This window comes from Phaseolus vulgaris, chromosome 11, assembly GCF_051622355.1.
Source record: "Phaseolus vulgaris cultivar YP4 chromosome 11, ASM5162235v1, whole genome shotgun sequence".
NCBI classification, from domain to species: Eukaryota; Viridiplantae; Streptophyta; class Magnoliopsida; order Fabales; family Fabaceae; genus Phaseolus; species Phaseolus vulgaris.
Window position 1 is genome coordinate 42,030,864 of NC_143508.1, and position 9,452 is coordinate 42,040,315.

General features: G+C 35.3%; 1 pseudogene; it reads right to left on the reverse strand.

Moving 5' to 3' along the window:
* Positions 1-210: 210 nt before the first annotated feature.
* LOC150023266 (uncharacterized) lies at positions 211-9,134 on the reverse strand (annotated as a pseudogene).
* Between the last annotated feature and the right edge of the window lie 318 nt (positions 9,135-9,452).

The window sequence follows — 9,452 nt, forward strand, 5'->3', positions numbered from 1 at the left end:
CTGTGCGTTTTATGTAACCAGTCAGTAGAAACTACCCAACATTTGTTCTTGGACTGTACCTTTGCTTATCGCGTTTGGACGTTATGCTCTAGATGGATAGGTGTTCTGGGTGCAAACAATAAGGATATATGCAACCATTTTCTGAATTTTTATCTTTCTAATATGTTCGAGAAGCAGAACCAGGTCTGGAAGGAAGTGTGGGTGGCCATCCTACGCTGCATATGGGAGCACAGGAACAATGTGATCTTCAGACAAGGGGTCCCTGACCACGAGGAAGCCTTTCAAGCAGCTAAACTTATGTCCTGGCTGTGGCTGAAACATAGGGAAGGGTCATTCTCATATGCTTTTTCTGATTGGCTTTTAAATCCAATTCAATGCATGTTGTGTGTACGTTGATTATTCATGGCAGAATAGGTGTTTTTCGAAGGTCTGATCACGTCAAAGCTGTACTAATATTACCTGGGTTCCGGGTCATGCTGAAGATAACCAAGAAATGGGGTTTGTTTGACCCTTAATTATTTTGTAATCTTGTGCTGGTTTCGTTCTGTTTATTCGGTGCTTTTGGGGGATATAAACGCTGCCTTTGGCCTTCATAAGTTGAGTCAGTCTTAGGCAACAAACCTTATGTTGGTGTTAAGCTTTCATTTGGGAGCTATTAGCGGTTGGAAGAAGTATAAAATAGGGTCTGCTTGGATAGGAAGTTTTATGGAACGAGATGACCCAAGTTAAACATTTCCATAAGTGGTCACAACAAGAAGGATGTATTGGTTGTACTGATGGAGCCCCTGTCCGGGTGGTGTTGGTTTGGCACCGAACCAAACAAGGTAATTGCCGAAGGTGGAAGGGTTATTAAAATAGCAGGCTCGGTGTAGTTGGAGTGGTGGGAGTGTGCTGGTGGGTAGGGGTGTGGTTTCTAATACAAGTGTAGTTTTTATATGGTGCTTTCTTGCAGGGTAGGATCAACATTTTATAGTCCTGGGTGGTGTATGGGAAGGATGGAATATGCAAGATGTATGTACAACTAATCCCGTAAGTTGGTTTTACTTTTAAGGGACAATCTTTATGCTGCTGTGCCGAGGAAATGGACCTTGGCTCATGCTTATTTATGTTTGTCTTAAGCCCAAGCTCTGATGAAAAGATTAGGCTTGCCTTGTCTTTATACCGGGTGTATCATGCAGCCTTTTTATTTTCCTTTTTTAAGTGTTTTTTAGACTTGCTGTTGTTGGTACTGTATAAGGGTTGGGACACCCCTAAAGTGTCCCCTTTAATTTACTTAATTCTTTGTTGATAAAAAAAAATGTAAATATCAAGGTTTTGGGTGCATTGATATATATCCTTATTACAACAAGCTAAAGCATGAAGTACAATCAATATGTAATATCAAAATATTTTGTTTAATTTTTCGTTATCAAAAAAGAATAAATGAAATTAAAAAGGGATATTTCAAGAATATTTTAACCCTTATACAAGTGCCAAGAAGACCCACCCACCAAGCAACCAATTACATCACAACACCAAACTATTTTCACATATGTTAGGCTAGGTACTACCCAACACACTTGTTAAGAGAATTCCAACACTTCACACCAAGCCAATTGGTTCACCCAATTCGAAGATGCCCTTCCTTCCAAAAATCCAACATTTTTGTTTAGTTAGAAAGAAAGTAAGTAAGTTTCAAGTGAGAGTATAAGAACAAATTCTAACATTTTGTTTAGTGGAAAACAAAGATGCAAGTTTCAAGTGAGAGTATGATTAACCTGTGTAAATGATATTTTCTTTCTTTACTCTGTCATAGAAGCTTTCTTTGTTTTGTCTTGAGGAATTTGATTGGTGAATCACATTTGGAAGCAGAAAATGCATCTCGAACAACAATGCTTTGGTACTTTGCATGCCTTTTGTTATGTCAGGTAAAAAAGAAGAAAGAAAGTAATGTTACTCATTAAAAGATTAATACATTAAAACATTGTAATAATTGATATTGTAGATGTTTGAGTTGTATTAATGAAAATCTAAATCACATAATAATTATGTAAGGTCAAATTGGACTCACCTGCTACCTGCAAGATCAATTTTATAATGAAATTTAACAATGCATATAATATAATCATAAATCATAATGCCTAACAACACAATACGGGAATCAATGTCCAGAAAAACTGTTAAATTAATTAAAATGGGTATCAAATCCACCAATACTTAATACTTAGTAGCCATAACTTAGAATAGAATGAATAGGTGCTGATAAAAACAAACTTAGAATAGGCTGGAACAACAAGACATGTGAAATAAATATAAAGTCCACTTTCAAATTAAAAACACATTAATCTAAATTAAAGTACTAATTACACAAAAATAATTTTCACATGAAAAATATGAGTTTGTAGTATAAGAGTAAATGTTAGAAAATAATGTTGGTGAATAATATGCTGATAATGCCACTAATCTTCCACAATGGTGCTTCTCTTTTTTACCTGTATGCAAAATGACATGGTTTAGGGAATGAAAAAATAAAATCTTCACCAATACAAAAAGGTAAATTAACGACGGTTAAAATCGACATTTAACGACGGTTCTGGAACCGTCGTTATTACCGGCGTCGTTAAAAGGTATGGTTTTTTCACGACGGTTCCCATAACCGTCGTTAAAACTCCGACTTATAACGACGGTTCCCACAGTCGTTAAAGATGGGTTGCGCTTTTTTAATTTAAAAAATTGAAAGCACTTTTAAAGACGGCTCCAATGGGAACCGTCGTTATAAGTGTGGCTTTAAAAGACGGTTCCAAGTGGAACCGTTATATGTCTTGAATAATTTTTTTTTTTTTTAAATCTCAAATAACCTACTTAAAGTTTTTAATTCCAGAAAATAAAAACATTTCAAATCATAATTTAAATATAAAAATTAAATACAACAAATTATAACATTATACAAAAAAAGTTTGGTAATATATAAAAAAATTTGTCATTGTAATGATTTATCTATACTAGAGTGTTATACATGGTTACAAAATACTTTGACCATGTTGTTCTCACATATTCCAATGCTTCTAAATCTAGCGGGTGTTGGTCGTTGAACAACTGTGACATTTGAAATATTTTGAATTAGTGCATGAATAATAAATCTCAAATTTTAAAGTGTTTATTGTATAGAGGTATTACCTTATCCCAACCTTTCTTAATTTCAGCTTGCAAAATAGTCAACATCCACTGCATAACATAATAACCGCACTCATAATTTTCAGGTTGCCTGTTGGACTGCATGTGAAAATAAATGTATTAAATGAATGAGTGAAACACATTAAATTAAGTAAACAAATATACTTTAAATACCTTAAGGTACATCCAAGTGAGTTTTTGTGGGTTTGAAGTTCTCCTCCCACACAACATATTATATCCAGAGTAAGCACTAAAATAATAAGATTTCATGTTAAAATACATAACATTATATAATATATAAGTAATAATAAATGTTAAATGAAACTGTCGTACCTATCTATAATGTTTTTAAAATAGGCAGGAGGTTTTTTATGCAAGGAGCAAAACCATGCAGCGGTATGATCTTGAACAGATATGATCAATAGTTGCCAATGACGCTGTATAACAAATCAGTTAATTAGTTTCTCTTATTTCAATAATTTATTAAAACTTATTTAATAAATAAGAACTTACTCATGGATGTACGGAGCAAAATAAATGTGTTTTCCACCATTCTTTAAGGCAGTGGTGATGTATGTTTGTGTTTCCGACTTCTTGTTTCCAATTGATTGAGTGATTTGAGGGTCTAAAAACCTATATATATTGTGTTTCCCCTCATCAAAGCATAATCCAGAAAGATAACTAAATTTCAATAAGTTAGTACTAATATATTTAATAAATCAAAAGTATAAAGATTTTAAAATTTGAACTTACATCATCCATAATTGCAGAACTGTTATGTTAATCTCTTGATCTCCCGATGCAAGGTCCAACAAATCAGACATGTGAACGTACAACGGTAGATTACTATGCCTTCCAAAAACATTGGCATCCCATGGAACCTCTAAGACGGTTGTATCTAAAGCTGTAGCAACTTCCACCAATGCCGCCAGAGGATCATCAATGGAGACTATTTTCTTCTTTCCCTGAGGCAGATTTGTATTAGGTTCCTGCTACTCATCAAAGCAAAAAAATACTTAAATTAGTTAGAATGTAATATATCTGATATATAATTCTACTAATATTAGTGCAAATATATACCATAGATTTTATAGGTCTGACGAGATGTCTAGGCCAAGCAACGAAAGTATGTAATGCCTCTGCCACAATTGTCACCTCTGATGTCGGCACAGGAACTGCAAGATCACCATAAAGGACCTTCTCCACCGTGACCTTCATGAAATTAGAAGGAAGAGGCACATTGTGTAACATTGTGACCCCTTCATAACACTTACCCAAGGCAACGAATCGGGTCAAAGAATTACACTCAACATATAAATCGCATTGGCTAGTTGAGCCAAAGTCATCCCCTGATAGATCAACTGCCGAACAACTCCCTTTAGTGCTGACTTTCTTAATAGGAGGCAGAGGTGGTTCATCTTCTACCATAGTAGGTGGTTGCTGTGAGTGTCCTAAACCCTCCCACCGCTTTTTGAACTCCATTTCCATTCGCGCACTAAACTCCTTCATGAAGCTTTCTTTAAACTCTTGAGTTACCTCAGCCTTTAACTGCTCACATAGTTGTAGTAAATACTCTTGGCTAGGTTCATTGGACAATTGTTCCTTGCTGTGTGATGGAGGTCCAAAGTATGACCGAATCCCAACCCCATATCCAGCTACACGAACACGTCCAGGGTGTTCAGGTCGTCCGAGAGCAACATTAAGAATATCATTGCGACCACATGGTTTAAAAGTCCCCTGTGTTGATTGCTCATTAAGAGAATCCTAAAACAAATGAAAAGAAATTGACAAACTTCAACACATTGAATTTAAAATAACACATATAATTTAAAATAACACATTGAAAAGAAATTGTCAAACTTACAATGCGTTCAACTGTTTGTTCTGTAGACTTAGAACTCCATGTCCCTAATGTGTTTATACGGGCACCCTTCCACATCTCATGTCGGAGTGGTGGGGATGGAGGTCTTAAAGAATCTACACTATTCATTTCCTCAATGGAAGTAGAACGTGCTTGAATCTTTTCTTCAAGTATCTTCTGCTCTAGCAACTTATAACCACCACGAGACAATAAGTGTGGGGTATCATTATGTGCCTGATTGGCTTTTGCTTTGTTCCGAACCTCCTATCATAACACTCAAAATTTAGTAATATGTTAATATAAACTATATTCAAATATAAAAGTGATACTAACCTGCCATTTTTCAGTTTGTCGAATATTGACAAACTACTGCCAAGTTTCTTCATCAATGGATGCATATTTTGCACAAGGATTTTCTTCTTTCCTTTTCCCATATATATAATCTGTTGTCAATTTTGATGTGAACTGACGAAACTTGACACCCACATCTGAAAGAACCTTCGCTTTCAAGGTTTCCACATTCGGGATGTTGTAATGCGTCTACATTGTTTGAAAGAATTAGTTCATAAACAAAAACAAAGTATAAAAGAACTTTAGATTGAGCAAAGTAAAAACAGTTACATACCAGAATATCTTGCCAAATCATGTTTTTCTCGTGGTCAGTCACGTGATCCCATGATTGAGTTAAAATAGAGATCCTTTCACGAGATAGTACTCCGAGATAACTCCTATATTTCTTTGCATGTTGCCCAGTGGGCACACCAGTGTGGATATCAATAGACAAAGGTATTTTGTCATCTTTAGTTATCTTCTTAAACATATTCTTTAATCGTGTAGGTCCTCTACCAGTTTTTGAATGGGAAATTTTATCATCTGCCATGTTCCTGTTATCAAAAAAATATAATAAGCATCAAGAATATGAAATATAATGAAAATGAAATATATTGTAAAACTAAACATGAATCACATGTACATACAAATATATATTCCTTCATCATGATCATTTCGAGTTACATGTACAACATTAGCAACATCCTCGTACTCTTTATTGATGGTCGTTCTTGTAAGTGATTCAATCTCACAAATGTCATTGTTTGTATCTTCTGGGTCATTATGTTGTTTTTTTCCATGTAGCACAACAGACCAGTGGTCAAATGTAGGATCTTGGATATAGAAAACTTGGGAAGCTTGATGTGCCATTATAAATGGTTCGTCATGATAACCTATCTTTCGAAAGTCAACCAAAGTCATTCCTGATTCATCAACTTTGACACCAATCTTATTGTCAACCCACTTGCATTTGAAAACAGGTACAGTAAACTTGGTATAATTAACTTCCCAAATCTCTACTATGACACCATAATAAGGCATTGATCCCACAACAGGATTTTGATCCCTCCAAGGTGACTCCGCTATTTTGGATTGTACTCCTATCATCTCGAGACTTTGTGTAAAACAAACAACCATTTACTTCATAGCCAGAACAACATAAAACATCAAATTTGAGATCGTTTGCAAGCCATGTTAATGTTTCAGATGCTGATGGATCATTCATTATTTGTTGCTTAAACCATGACATGAAAGTTTTGTTATGCTCAATTAACACCCATTTTTCTGATTGTCTTGGATTTTTATATTTGACAATGTCTTTGTGTGTATCTAAGTATGGTAACACCTCATCAGTGTTATTCAAGATATACAAGTGTGCTTGCAGAACCTCTTCTCTAGATTTGCTTATGACATGTACACCTCTTGAAGATTTACTTATGAATCTACGAGAGTGCCAACCTTTTTCAAGAACTCCTATACATTTGGCTTTTGACATGTACTCGGAACAAAACTCAATAGATTCTTCTGAAATGTATCTTTCAATAATGGAAGCTTCTGGACGACATTGATTCTTCACATATCCCTTCAAAATCTTCATGTATCGTTCAACTGGATACATCCATCGCATATAAACTGGCCCACACAATCTGATTTCTCTTACAAGATGAACAACCAAGTGTACCATAATATCAAAAAAAGATGGAGGAAAAAACATCTCGAGTTGACACAAGATAACAATTATTTCTTCTTCAAGTTCATCCAACTTCTGAGAGTCAATCTCTTTACTACATATGGAATTGAAAAATTAACATAGTCGAGTGATTGTATGCCTAACATTTTTGGGCAAGATTCCACGAATAGCCACTGGTAATAATTGTTGCATTAGAACGTGACAATCATGTGACTTTAAGCCAATTAGTTTCAAATCATTCATAGATACAAGACTCTTCACATTTGAAAAGTAGCCTTGTGGTACCTTAACACCTTTAAGACATTCACAAAAACTTGTTTTCTCTTTCTTTGACAAAGTGTAACACGCTGCAGGCAAGTATGTACGTTTACCAACTTCTCTCGGTGCCAATTCCTCTCGTATATTTATTTCAATCAAATCCAGACGTGCATTCACACCATCCTTTGTTTTGCCTTTAATGTTCAGAAGTGTTCCTATTAGACTGTCACACACATTCTTCTCTACGTGCATTACATCTAGACAGTGTCTAACATCCAACTTACACCAATACGGAAGATAAAAAAAGATTGATCTCTTCTTCCATATTTCACTCACCGTTTGCTTCTTCATTTTTCCAAAAGTCACATTAACATTTTTGATTTTTTCATAAATTTCAACACCACTTAAGGGAGTGGGACAAATGTCATGTTCTTGGTATCCGTTAAAAGCTTTTTTCAATCGACGATACGGATGATATTTCTTTAGAAATCTACGATGCCCAAGATACATGGTTTTTCTTCCATGTTTCAACTGCTCATAAGATGTCTTGTCTTGACATATTGGACATGCTCTATGGCCTTTCACACTATAACCTGGCAAGTTCCCATATGCAGGGAAGTCATTGATAGTACAAAACAACATCGCATGCAATCGGAAAGATTCATTCTTAAACGCGTCAAACACATCAACCCCTTCATTCCACAATAATTTCAAATCTTCAATCAATGGATTAAGATAAACATCTATGTCATTTCCAGGTTGTTTTAGACCAGAGATCATCATAGATAACATCATGTATTTGCGCTTCATACACAACGCAGGAGGTAAGTTGTAAATCACTAACAAAACGGGCCATGAACTATGATTACTACTTAAATTTCCAAAGGGATTCATTCCATCAGTTGCCAATCCAAGTCTTAAGTTTCTTGATTCTTTTCCAAATTCAGGAAATTCTTTATCAATATTCTTCCACTGCAAAGAATCAGCAGGATGACGAAGTAATCCATCACATTTTCTATTATCTGCATGCCACCTAAGGTTTTTAGCGTCATCTGCATTTGCAAACAAACGCTTAAGCCTTGGAATTATCGGAAGATACCAAACAACCTTAGCAGGAGGACATTCCTTTGTCAATTCATCAATTTCATCATTTTGACCAACCTTAACTTTATAGCGTGACAAACCACACCTGGGACATCTTCTTAAATCTTCATACTCATTTCTGTATAAAATACAATCGTTAGGACATGAATGTATTTTTCTATACTCCATACCCATTGGACAAAGTATTTTTTTCGCCTCATAATTTCGATTGGGCAGGGTATTTCCTTCTGGAAGCATGTCCTTAAGCAATTGAAGCAATTCTGTAAAACTTTTGTCAGTCCATCCATTCATTGCCTTCAAATTCATCAACCTTAACACTGCTGATAATCGTGTGAAGTTAGTTGAACCAGGATACAAAGGAGTCTCTGCATCATTAGACATATTTTCAAAAACTACATTAGCAAATGATTCTGCTCCCACATCACGAATCATGTCTTCTAATCTATCATCCATTGAGAAATGAACTTCCTCCGAACCTCCGTGCACACTTGGCAAGTCTAACAATTCACCATGCCACGTCCATGTTGTATAACTTTTCAAAAATCCATCACACAAAAAATGTTCTCTAATTTCAGAAACAGTCAATATCCTTCCATTTAAACAATTGATACAAGGGCACCTTATCCTTACTCCATTCTTATAACTAACGGCATTATGTTCTGCGAATTGTATGAACTCTTCCACCCCTTTTTCGTAAGTATCACTTATTCGTGATGTATTAATCCAACTCCGATCCATAGAACTCCTAAACTAAGAACCAATACTTTCAATATGTAATCATGAAAAAATAAAACAAAAGTGCCGAAGGTCGGACACCTCTGGACTCAGAACCAATGCGTTCAATATGTCAAAACAATATATAATGACTGAAAATTGCCGAAGGTCGAACACCTCCGGACTCAGAACCAGTGCGTTCAATATGTCAAAACAATATATAATGACAGAAAATTGCCGAAGGTCGAACACCTCCGGACTCAGAACCAATGCGTTCAATATAAACAATTAATATCAAACTCAAAACGAATACTTTCAAAATATAAGTGATAATAAATAAGA